Raw genomic sequence first — 13,390 nt, forward strand, 5'->3', positions numbered from 1 at the left:
TCCCTTGATGTATCTTCATGAGATGGAGGAAGTACAACAAGTATTGAAGTTATGCCAATTATATGTATAGGCTACAGATATAGATTATACTACAAGCAAGTTACATGTTGAAGTCGAACTCTTTAACCTAAACTAGAGTAGCTAAAATAGATTTGATGATAGTTAGGTTACGCACAAAATCGATTTTCAGGGATGGTCTCATGCCCATGGACGGAGGGAGATCAGTACATGGGTGTACAATTATCACTACGTCACAGTACAAGAGTTGTGGCACTTTAAAATGCCCCTAATTTGAACCAAAGTGCCACTAATTAGCTATAGGGACACTTTTTCAAGTGCCACCTTTACTTGCGTCTCTAAAAGTATTTGGGGCACTACCTAGAGGCACTTCTCAAAGTGCCACTAAATCAAATTAGGGGCACTTCTCAAAGTGCCACTAAATCCAATTAGGGGCACTTCTCAAAGTGCCACTAAATCCAATTTGAGGCACTTCTAAAAATGCCCCAAAACCAAATTTGTGGCACTTCTAAAAATGCCCCAAAACCTAATTTGTGGCACTTAAAAAATGCCTCAAACCAATTTCGTGGAACTACGAGAAATGCCCCTTATTAATCCAATTAGTGGTACTTTGAGCAGTCCCAAAAAGAATTATAAACAGATAAAAACAATGGCAGCATACAAGAAGCACACAATATGAACATATGTACTGTCATACAAGAATCAGCACACAATGCCTACACATTAATCCAGTGCACTTTATTCTGTAATTATCACCCAATATCAGTTACACACTGTAAACACAGTGTCAACATAGTATGTAGTGGATGTTCAACACAATATCTCAATATGTACTCTGTGAACATCATCACCATGTTTCCAATTCAAACACCATCACAATGTGACAGCATCACCTTCAGTTGATCTCATTCTTCAGCAGTGTACCTTGAGAGAAGTAGTAATTTAATTCAGCAAACGAAGACGGATATTGTACTAAAAACAACATGTGTTGTTGGCAGGGGAGAAAAACAAACTTGAACAACAGCAAAAGTGCAGTTCATTGTACTACCAGAAAAACGGAGTAGCAACACAAGCCTTATCACGAGTTCACAACACATCCATGCTGACTTATTGCGCCAGAAATAATAAGAACAATCTCAAGAAACCATCAAAGTTGTCAGGCGGGAATAGCGCAGGTACTGAAATCAGAAACCGAGGGCCATGGCAATGGCAACACTGAGACCCAAGGCAACTCCAGATCCAAACAAGCTGCATCCAGGTGCTATTTTTCTTGCTAGCCTCAAGAAGGCAAGAGTTGGCGGACCTCACCAGCTATGGTTTCCGGCATAAGTAAATCCCATAAAACCCGAGGAGGTTTGACCGTTTGGGCTGCATTGGACTAAGACTTCAACACCCCGTAAAATTAGCTCTTAACGTCACCACCATGCTAGCTTGGAGCAACTTCACTGCACGTCCTCTACAGGCTCAGGAATATTTAGTGGAAGTAAAAAACTACTAACTGGTACTACAACTATCTGCATGCATGATGCAAGGATGGATTTAACGTAAGCTGGTAAGATCTCTGAATGATCATGATGCAAGTACCAGCTAGAGAGCACAACATTAATGGAGCAGCTCCCTTCGATTGCAGAAAAGACAACACACTAGCATGTTTATACTTTTTCTTTTCCAAATTATAAGCTAGAGCGTGATTTCTTCTCTCTTCTTTTAATTAGGCCCGCCCAGGTATTTGTTTGTAGCTCTGCCACTGGGTCTAACGAACAATTGAGAAGAGGTGCACCATGGTCCATGCATCGCCCACACATTACGCTCAAAGCAACACAGTAAGCTAACCAGGTTTCAGTCTATAGGCTACAGATCTATAATAAAACGATGGTTAAACCAGCAGACTTAAAACATGATAAGCTAATTGTGATTCTACAATATTCTGTCATATGAAACCGAAGTAAAAGATATCAAATGCACGTTCAGCTGGTGATTGCTATTCACTCTACATTGGTAGATGGCTGTCCTAAATTACCATACAGTTCAGTGGGTGTAAAAAAGCTGCAAACCACAGGAATTTAAGAAAGCAAACAAGTGATGGCACACCAACCTAAAAAACATGAATGAAATATCTGTTGTCTCAGAAGTGCAAAAACAGCAGCTAAAAAGACATTGCAGGGAAAGCTCTCAGAATTTCAAACCTGTCTAGCTAGAAGAATATGCTCCTTTACAGCATCAATGATCAGCATCGCCTTCAGTATTCAACATGGTACCTTGAAAGAAGTAGTAATTTGAGTCAGCAAAACGGAGATGGAATTTTTACTACAAAAAAAGCATGTTTTAGCCAAGTAAACACTATATGAAGTGAATGGAACACTTGTCATTATACCAGTTTGCATCGCGGCAGCATTGCGAGATACGAAAGTAACTATCTAGGCATAATAAGCAACAAACAATCAATTAAACTAGAGCACGTCCCTGTGAAGCAAATTTTATTTAGTGAATCAAATTTCACACTTCATACGACTAACAGATGTTGCGATACAGTAGATAGAACTAACACAGTCAACACTTCATACGACTAACAGAAGGTGCGATGCAGTTGATACAAGTAACACTTGATGCTACAAATCCATGGTAGCATTGCACACTTGATGATACAACTAACACTAGCAGTACACACAACTATGACTGGACTACATATGCATTTAGTCACGGAAACAGGGCACTTTTTTTTACATAGGAGCTGATCAATATAAGAGAGACTTTGACTCACAGTACAACAAGTGTACGTACTCGTATGTGCACAAATTTACTAATAGTTAAGTGACACTAGTACCTTGGTGAAGCATGACATAGTCAAGATCAAGGAATCATCAAGCCCACATGTTGAACAAACGTCACTAATATTATGCCTTTAGAAATATCTCCTATGATAAGCAAAGATACGTAAATGCAATTCATATGATTGGTACGCATATTCAAAATGTGCAGAATCCTCTAGTACAACGTAGTTGCAGAACATCCAGAAAATAAGCAGCATAACGGTCATCCAGGCCTACCAGCTTCTTTCATTACCTCAAGATGCCAGTCACCAAGGGCTCCTAGAGAACGTGGACCATGAACTTCGATGGATCCAAGAGAGCAGAAGGAGCTGGCGCAGGAATAGTACTTATATCACCTGAAGGCGACAAATTGAAATACGTCCTTCGGATGACGTTCACTAACGCATCCAACAATGAAGCAGAATATGAAGCCCTCATACACGGGATGAAGATGGCGAACGCTTGTGGCGCAACTCGACTAAAAATCTTTGGCGACTCACAATTGGTGGCTCAGCAAGTTATGAACCAATATGACGCAGTCAATGATAGCATGATGGCATACAAGGAGGTGTACAATGAGCTCGAGAAGTTGTTTGATGGATGCGAGGTAAATCACATCAGTAGATTGAGCAATGATGAAGCCGACGTTCTCGCAAACATCGGGTCGCAGTGCCTCCCAGTCCCGCCAGGAGTATTTTGGGAAGAAATAGCGGAGAGGTCCACGAAGCCAAAAAAGGTGCAGAAAAAAGCAAAAGAAGAGAAAACCTCGACGCCCCTCAAAGAAACCACGGAGGATGAAGAGGACCAAGAGCTTGTGATGATGGTACAAATTCCTTGGATGCAAGCATATATATCATACATCCTCAGGAAAGAAATACCCGATGATCCAGTTGAGGCAAGGCGAGTTATTCGACGATCCAAAGCTTTCACAGTGATCAAAGGAGAATTATACAAGCGAAATATTTCAGGCGTCTTGCAAAGGTGTGTCACACCCGAAGAAGGAAGAATAATTCTGAAGGATGTACATGAAGGAATATGTGGCCACCACGCAAGTAGTCGAGCTATTGCAGCCAAGGTTTTTCGGGCAGGATTCTATTGGTTGACAGCAATCGAGGATGCCAAGGAAATAGTAAGAACTTGCGACGCGTGTCAAAGGTTTGCCGCAAAACCTCACTCTCCAGCGGCAGAACTAACACCAATACCATTGTCGTGGCCCTTTGCCCAATGGAGACTCGATATGGTGGGAAAGTTGCATAAAGCTTCGCCTGGAGGGTATGAGTACTTGCTGGTCGCTGTCGACAAATTCACCAAGTGGGTAGAAGCGAAGCCAATAAATTCACCAGATGCGGTGAAAAAATGATATTGACACAATCAATGAGATGGTAACTCCTGTGGCTGAGTCGATGATAGATGAGCTTCTTCGGATGGACTCAGAATTCTTCGTCAAGGGGTCTTATGCTGCACATAAATCAAACAGGGGCCCGTCCATAGATAATATTTTAGGCTTTGACTGACTTGTACCATATTGGAAAACATTATGTCTGTATCTTTTTTGATTTCCGAAGAAATTTGTTGTATATTGTAAACTGCTCTATATTGTTGGAGCCCCCGAGCCTTCTGGCTAGAGTTTGTACTGTTTGTTCTATCTCGAAGAATTTTCCTCTTGTCGTGAGGAGATATCTTTACTTTTTCACCGAATAGGTTGCAAGCCTCCGAGTATCTTAATGTCGAAGTTCTATATTTTTGTTGCTAGGTATCTTGAACCAAAGCAATAAGATTCTTGACGTGTACACTATATTTATAATTTTGTTAGCTTCCGATATTTTGCGAGGTATTTAGTGTACCAAGGCGAAATATTTTGGTAAGTCTAATTTGTCTATATTGTACGTATTTTGAGACTTGAAGGCGTTGAGCCCCCGAGCGTGTCGAAGAATAAAAATATATCTCCACTATCTTTATTATATTGCAGCACCGCGAGCCCGCCTCATTAAAAACCTTTCCGGCCCCACTCGGTGCCCCGAAAAGGAAAAGAGTGCGTCTGAAAACTCGCGGGCGTTTCAGTACATTGTATTTTTACAGAGAAGGACTATATTTCGACTCTAGGCGTAGAACCGCCTGAGCTGTGCTACGTTCCAGGGGTTTTTCTCGGGAGCCCCTGTCTTCTTGTCCTTGATCCTGTATGCGCCTCCGTCGATGACTTCCGTGACAACGTAAGGTCCCAACCATGGTGATTCGAGCTTCTCAGTACTTTTTTGGTTTAACCGCAAGACCAAATCCCCAACTTGAAAAGATCTTGGTCTTAACCGTCGACTGTGGTAGTTTTTGAGGTCTTGCTGGTATTTGGTGACTCGTGAAAGTACTTCGTCGCGAGCTTCGTCGAGTGCGTCCATATCATCCTCCCGAGATTTTTGTGATGTTTCTTCGTCATACATTGTTACCCTTGGAGAATCGTGCTCTATTTCAATTGGTAGTACTGCTTCGGCTCCGTGGACGAGAAAAAACGGAGTTTCTTGTGTCGCCGTATTTGGTGTTGTTCGGATGCTCCACAAAACACTTGGCAATTCCTCTGGCCAAGTATGTCGAGCTTTTTCAAGCGGTCCTAGTAGGCGCTTTTTGAGGCCGTTGCAGATGATACCATTGGCTTTCTCGAATTGTCCGTTAGTTTGCGGGTGCCCAACTGACGCAAAGTGCAATTTAATGCCTACTTCTGCGCAGTATTCCTTGAATTCCTTGGATGTGAAGTTTGAACCATTATCTGTAACAATGCTATGAGGCACCCCAAACCGAAAAACGAGGCCTTTCACAAACTTTATTGCCGATGCTGCATCTGGTGAATTTATTGGCTTCGCTTCTACCCACTTGGTGAATTTGTCGACAGCGACCAGCAAGTACTCATACCCTCCAGGCGAAGCTTTATGCAACTTGCCCACCATATCGAGTCCCCATTGGGCAAAGGGCCACGACAATGGTATTGGTGTTAGTTCTGCCGCTGGAGAGTGAGGTTTTGCGGCAAACCTTTGACACGCGTCGCAAGTTCTTACTATTTCCTTGGCATCCTCGATTGCTGTCAACCAATAGAATCCTGCCCGAAAAACCTTGGCTGCAATAGCTCGACTACTTGCGTGGTGGCCACATATTCCTTCGTGTACATCCTTCAGAATTATTCTTCCTTCTTCGGGTGTGACACACCTTTGCAAGACGCCTGAAATACTTCGCTTGTATAATTCTCCTTTGATCACTGTGAAAGCTTTGGATCGTCGAATAACTCGCCTTGCCTCAACTGGATCATCGGGTATTTCTTTCCTGAGGATGTATGATATATATGCTTGCATCCAAGGAATTTGTACCATCATCACAAGCTCTTGGTCCTCTTCATCCTCCGTGGTTTCTTTGAGGGGCGTCGAGGTTTTCTCTTCTTTTGCTTTTTTCTGCACCTTTTTTGGCTTCGTGGACCTCTCCGCTATTTCTTCCCAAAATACTCCTGGCGGGATTGGGAGGCACTGCGACCCGATGTTTGCGAGAACGTCGGCTTCATCATTGCTCAATCTACTGATGTGATTTACCTCGCATCCATCAAACAGCTTCTCGAGCTCATTGTACACCTCCTTGTATGCCATCATGCTATCATTGACTGCGTCACATTGGTTCATAACTTGCTGAGCCACCAATTGTGAGTCGCCAAAGATTTTTAGTCGAGTTGCGCCACAAGCTTTCGCCATCTTCATCCCGTGTATGAGGGCTTCATATTCTGCTTCATTGTTGGATGCGTTAGTGAACGTCATCCGAAGGACGTATTTCAATTTGTCGCCTTCAGGTGATATAAGTACTACTCCTGCGCCAGCTCCTTCTGCTCTCTTGGATCCATCGAAGTTCATGGTCCACGTTCTTGACAAATCTGGGGGTCCCGTGTTTTGCAGCTCCATCCATTCTGCAATGAAATCTGGCAGAACTTGTGATTTGATTGCCTTTCTTTTTTCATACGTGATGTCCCGAGGGAAAAGTTCTATTCCCCAAAGGGAGACACGCCCTGTAGCTTCTGGATTGTTTAGTATATTTGAAAGAGGTGCTTCGTTGACTACTATTATCGGGTGTGCCGAAAAATAGTGGCGCAACTTCCTTGCCGTTGCAATTACTCCATATGCTAGTTTAAGTACTGCGGGTACCGCTGTTTGGAAGGCGATAAAACTTCACTGATGAAATATACTGGCCTCTGCACTCCATGGAGTTTTCCTTCTTCTTCTCTTTCAACAACTAACACCGTGCTAACCACTTGGGGCGTGGCTGCAATATACAGCAGGAGAGGTTCCTTTTCTTTCGGCGCCACCAAAATTGGTGGTGTCGAGATTGTGCGCTTCAAATCCTCGAAAGCTCTGTCGGCTTCTTCGTTCCACTGGAATTTCTCTCCTTGCTTTATCAGAGCGTAAAATGGTAACGCTTTTTCTCCCAGCCTGGCGACGAATCTGCTCAAAGCTGCGACTCGCCCAGTTAGCTGCTGTATTTCTTTCAACTTTGTTGGCTTCCTCATTGTTACGATAGCTTGTATTTTGTCGGGATTTGCTTCAATTCCTCTTGCTGAAACTGGAAACCCCAGAAGTTCTCCTGCTGGAACGCCAAAAGAACACTTCGTCGGGTTCAGCTTGAGGCAAAAGTTGTCGAGGTTGTCAAAGGTTTCCTTGAGATCCTCGATCAGCGTTGCCCCCTTTTTGACGTTATGACGATGTCATCGATGTATACTTGTACGTTTTTCCCGATCTGTGTCGCCAAACACTTCTGCATCATCCTCTGATATGTTGCTCCCGCGTTTTTTAAACCAAAAGGCATTGTTCTGTAGCAAAACACGCCGTAAGGTGTTATAAACGCTGTTTTGGCCTCATCACCTTCTTTTAGTCTGATCTGGTTATAACCAGAGTATGCATCCAAAAAGGAAAGACGTTCACAGCCTACCGTGGAGTCGATGATTTGATCGATCCTTGGGAGGGGAAAGTGATCCTTAGGACAATGTTTATTGAGACACGTAAAGTCGACGCACATGCGAAGGACTGTCGTGTGCTTCTTCGGCACCATCACTGGGTTAGCTACCCATGTGGCTTCTGTAGATATCTCTTTGATAAAACCAGCATCCTTGAGTCGATCTATTTCTGATAGCATAGCTTTGCGGTTTGGTTCCGAAAAACGCCGCAAGGGTTGTTTGATTGGTCTCGCGAGAGGATCCAAGTTGAGGTGGTGCTCGGCAAGTTCCCTGGGTACTCCTGGCATGTCAGCTGGACACCATGCGAAGATTTTCCAGTGCTCACGGAGGAACTTGACGAGCGCGCTTTCCTATGCGAGATCCATATTTGTTGCAATGGACGTCGTCTTTTTCGGGTCTGTCGGGTGAATCTGCACCTCCTTAGAATTTTTCTCGGTATTGAAAGTTGATTCTTTATTTGGCCTTCCAACGTCTGGCAGCACGTCGTAGTCAGTCATACTTCTTGATGCCAAATACTCAGCTTGCATCCCGAAAGTTTCTGATATCCGATGAAAATCCTTATCGCACTTATCGGCTAAGGCGAAGCTTCCTTTGACTGTGATTGGTCCCTTTGGTCCAGGCAGCCTCCACAACAGGTATGTATAGTGTGGCACTGCCATAAATCTAGCATATGCTGGTCGTCCCAACAAAGCGTGGTACTGCGACGGAAAATCCACGACTTCAAATTCCAGCCTCTCGATTCTATAATTCTCTCGGGTTCCAAACTGAACGTCGAGATTGATCTTCCGCAATGGATAACTTGGTTTCTCCGGTGTGATACCGTGGAACCTTGTGTCTGTTGGCTTCAAGTTTGCTAGGGATATGTTCATCTTCCTCAATGTATCTGCATACATAAGGTTTAAGCTGCTGCCACCGTCTATGAACACTCGAGAGACATCAAACCCCGCAATAACTGCTGGTAAAATAAGTGCTGACTGCCCTGTTCGAGGAACTTGCTGCGGATGATCTGCTATGGTGAAGCCAATATCTTGTCCTGACCAATTAAGATACTCGACTGTTGGTGGAGGCATTTTTTCTGCCATAAACACCTATCGTGAGATTACTTTCTGAGCTCTATTGGATGGCCTTCCCTTCTGAATCATCGACACCGCTCCGTTGGAGTTAGGATCAACATAAGGTGGTGGTGGAGGTGCTGCCGCTATTCTGAGCTGATGTCGATTGTCTTCTGTAATCGCGGGAGGAGGTGGCAAGTGAATCTCGCTCCTGGGTTCTCGAGGATTTCTCTGTGCTGCCCGAGCGTTAGCATGCTCTGCCCACCTTAACATTGCCTGGAAATTGCGACAATCTTTCTGCAGGTGTCCTGACTGTCTTTTTCCGTTGCTGTCGAGGAAAAAGTGCATCTGACACGGCCCATTCATCATTTCTTCGGGGGACACGAAAGGCCTCGGGAACCTAGGCCCGCTATTTTACTGTTGTTTCGAGAATCGTCCCTGTTAGCGCCTCGCTGCTCACGGCTTCTCTGATAATCATCTCTGTTGTTTCCTCCTGTGTTTGCCCGAAAACCTGCCGAAATTTGTCCTGGAGCGTCATAGTTCGGGTACTGCCGAGGAAATCGTCGCCTCGGTTGATAATTTCGACCACGGTCCTCCTCTGGCGACCTGTGCCATTTGTTATGGACAGCATCTTCTCCATCTGCCCATCTATTGGCTATTTCCATTAACGCGGATACTGTCTTTGGGTTGGTCCTTCCCAAGTCCTCGACAAAATCTCCACGCCTGATTCCTGCGACAAACGCATCTATCGCTCTCTCGTCAGATATATTTTCTGCTGAGTTTTTGATGATGTTCCACCTTTGGATATATTTTCTCATTGGCTCGTCCGGCTTTTGTCGACATGCTCTCAACTCCTCCAACGATGCAGGCTTTTTGCATGTGGACCGGAAGTTCTTGACGAACACGTCCTCGAAGCTTTCCCAGCTGTCGATAGATCCTGGAGGAAGTTTCTTTATCCAAGATCGTGCGGCTCCACTCAAATGCACCTGGATGCTTTGCATAGCTGTTGCCCTAGTTCCTCCTATGAGCTTCACCGTCTCGAGATAATCAACTAGCCAGTCCTCTGGATCCTGAAGGCCGTCGAATTTCTTGAAGTTGTCAGGTAACTTGAATCCTGAAGGGACTCGAGTTTTTCGGACTCTCCTCGTGAAGCACGGCAAGCCACACATATCCTCGTCGTTAAGTTCTGGGGATTGCCGATGTTCCCTTCTGCCTTGCCGCGCTCTGTCGACCCTTGCTTGTGATGCCGTGTCTCTTGCTCCACTTGGTCCTTCAGGGGCTGCCGCTGTTGCTGCTGCAGGTCGTGGACTATTTTGCCTTGCCGCTCCTTCGGGAGGCGTTGATACAAACGCTGTCCCCATAGCTCCAACTCCTGCTATCACCATATTGTATAGTGTTTCCCTTGGATCTCCTGGAGGAGGTTTAGATGCGAGGATAAAAGCATGTGTCGTCATATACCCAGCCTCTGGTGTCTTAGGGATGATGTTTCCTCTTGTATCTATCGACATAAAGGACATGTCGAGGTTTTGAACCAAGTGCTCTCTTTCTGCTTCGGGTATGTGTTGTAACCTTGATCTTGCTCTGATCCGAGCCTCCCTGTGGCTATCACCCGAAGTTCTAGATTGTCGACTCAAATCTGCCCTTCTCCTGCTGGATGCAGAAGCTGCCTCCTTTCTTCTGTTTAACTCAGCTGTCTGTTTTTCTAATTCTCTTGCAGCTCGTGCGAGCCTATATTGATATGCTTGCAATTTCTCTGGCGTGGCTGTGGTGGCCATTGGTTCTGAACCGTCCATAGCTCTCGCGGCTCTATCCCACGCTGCTTGCGAGAGTTGAACTCTGTCTCGCGGCTGTGGCCCGACGTACTTATTGCCCAGGCCTCGTCGCAGATCGGAGGGATCGACGTATGGATTTCTCAGATCGTCGAAAGCCTCAGATGTTTCCTCTTGATCATTATTTGGCTCTTCAATGGCATAAATCTGATGATATTTTGTATTCAGATCTATGTTAGGTTTGGTGACACCATCGTTGAGATTGATGAAGACCTTGCCCACTGTAATAGATTTGTCGATGAAGTCGTAACTGTCGACACTGCTTGAGCCATCGCTTATATATGAGTCCGCAAATGACTCAAACGACATGTCGCTGAAGATCTTGGCGAGTTTCTCTCTTGCCCTGGTGCTGACGTAGCGTGTCGACGAAGTTTCTTCTTCTCCTGATTCGGTTGACGATGTATAGCTTGAAAAATCGGAATCGACCACCGACGATCCCGACGAAATCGGAATTTCGACACGATACGATCCTTCCTTCTCGACGCGAAAGCGAAACCTTCCGAACGTCATCTCCATAGGCTCCGCCAGATACGCATATGCATCCAAACGGGAGGGTGGGTGAGGAACAAAATCGACAGGACCAGCAGCGATCTGTTTACCTCGATCCATTGCGTTGCTTGCGGTTGATGATGTCGAAGATCTTGAACGTGCCATCGAGATCATATCCTTACGCCTCTAATTCCCAAAGACGGCGCCAATTGACAAGGTATTAACTTGTCAATGCCTATGGATTGTAGGCTAGGGTTTAGTTAGAAGTAGAGGGCAAATAGATCTCGAAGGTTTCAGCCGGAAAGTACTCGACGATTATGAAAACTAGGGTTTGTGAACAATGATTCGATGCCTTCCTCGTCCCTCGACTCCCCCTTTATATAGGAGGCGGAGCCGAGGGATTCGTGTTGTACAAGTTACAGAGACCGGGATGGTTTCTAACTCATCCCGCAAGATTACAAATAACACTTCCTATTACAACTCTAGCTTTCCTTAATAACATCTTGGGCTTCCGAATCTTCTTATTCTTCGGGTAGTGGGCCTTCAGTAAACCCCGGATACTATCTTCGGCAGGCCCATTTGGGATGCCTATGTCACTAGGGACTCTTAACAAACCATTCAGGTAACCGTCATCCACATATGCACCACAACAAAGCTACAATAACTATAAGCCCATTGGTGATCTAGCAAGTATATATCAATATGTCCCAGGCCATGATGATGTATGAACAGACTATCACCTGATAATCTAGAATCAGTAACGCAGCCAATAGAAGCACTCTAAATCAACCACATCACTAGGGAAATCAATACCCTAAATTGTATAACCTGAATGTATATGTAGCCCATCCAGATACTGCGAGGTGTATGTAACACCTATTCCATCAGCCACTAAAACAGTACCTATTTAACAACATTATTACGCTTCAGTTTCATCAGGATATAAAATCAGGCCACACCCAGGTTTGGGATGATCAAAACATCCAAACGGAGGCATTATTATTAGTAATAAGTTAGCAGCAGGTTCACATTGCATCATATGATGATCCCCATTGACATACAACAACCAGTTCGAGCACACGCAAATTCATGACCACCAAATTTATGCCTAGAGAAAGAGAGGAGTAGCTCACAGTGCCCTGTAGAGGAGGCAGGCAAGGCAGAGGATGCTGGGGTTGCGCCTACGGCACCGTCCCGCCGACGTCGGGGTCGCAGCTGAAGTAAGCATCAGAGCAGCAGTACTGCAGTACCCCATCACCACCGCAGCAGCAACTAACACCACATAACCACCAGGAGCTCGAGCTGGGGCTCGTGGTCGACGAGGAGGCGGGGTCGCCATTGGGGAGCAGCAGGCGGAGCGCGGCACCGCGCTGGCAACCAAGCCGATTCCACAGCTTGGTTTGGCCAGGGGCGTGTCGATGCTAGTGGCGGCGTCGCGGCAGTTGAAGGGTCGGCGGAAGTCCGGCCAGTGCAGCGTGGACGCGCGGCGGCGGTAATAAGCCGGGGCGGAGTCTGAGGCGAGACCGCATCAGCCAAACGACAGAGGTGAAGAAGCGGCGAAGGGGAGCGGACGGAGACGGCTGTGGCGGCGCCACCTCGACCGACGGCAATGCTTGCCGAGGCCGGCGATGACCGAATTGGCCGGCAGTGGCTAGGGTTTCGGGGTCGGGGGCGAACGAGAGAGACCACCAAAGCCAAATCGAGCTGGGGGGGTTGGAGTTCAGGAGGAGGCGGAGCAGGTCCGGTAGGCAGCGACGCCGGAGAAGGCCGGTGGCGGCTGGGAAAAAGCGGCAGCGTGGCGTCGCCATGGGGGAACTTGCGTGCGTGCGTGTCGCGTGAAGGACGAGAGAGGAAGCAGAGAGTGAGAGGGGTTGGGTCGGTCTGGGTCTAACCCGGCCCAACCAAGCCGGACCTGGCTTCTTGGGCCGAATTGCCCAGCTACCACGTGGACTAGAGCCCAAATAACATTTATTGCAATTCTTTTAGGAAATTACTTTTGCTCAAATCCATAATAAAGAGATCTTAACAAATTCAAAGTAAATAAGGAAAAAAATACAATTGATATATTAAAATATTCATTAAAAAAATATATCCATTAAAGTATAAATTACATTTTCATGAAAAATAAAATTTCATTTATTAAACATATATTATTATGCTTTTTCTTTTATTCTAAGTTCCAAGAGAATTCAATAATTAGTAAAAATTCTAAAATAATAAAAA

General features: G+C 45.5%; 1 long non-coding RNA gene across 2 annotated transcripts; it reads right to left on the reverse strand.

Annotated features, from left to right (window-relative positions):
- Positions 1–676: 676 nt before the first annotated feature.
- LOC127297356 (uncharacterized) lies at positions 677–13,187 on the reverse strand. Of its 2 annotated transcripts, XR_011744141.1 has the most exons (4): positions 11,765–13,187; positions 2,381–3,107; positions 2,205–2,276; positions 677–942 (listed from the first exon to the last, which is right to left on the reverse strand). It is a non-coding gene; the product is annotated as an uncharacterized lncRNA (long non-coding RNA). The 2 variants fall into 2 exon arrangements; XR_007849095.2 differs by having other exon boundaries at positions 2,205–3,107.
- Between the last annotated feature and the right edge of the window lie 203 nt (positions 13,188–13,390).

This window comes from Lolium perenne, chromosome 4 (assembly GCF_019359855.2).
Source record: "Lolium perenne isolate Kyuss_39 chromosome 4, Kyuss_2.0, whole genome shotgun sequence".
In the NCBI taxonomy this organism is placed as follows: domain Eukaryota; kingdom Viridiplantae; phylum Streptophyta; class Magnoliopsida; order Poales; family Poaceae; genus Lolium; species Lolium perenne.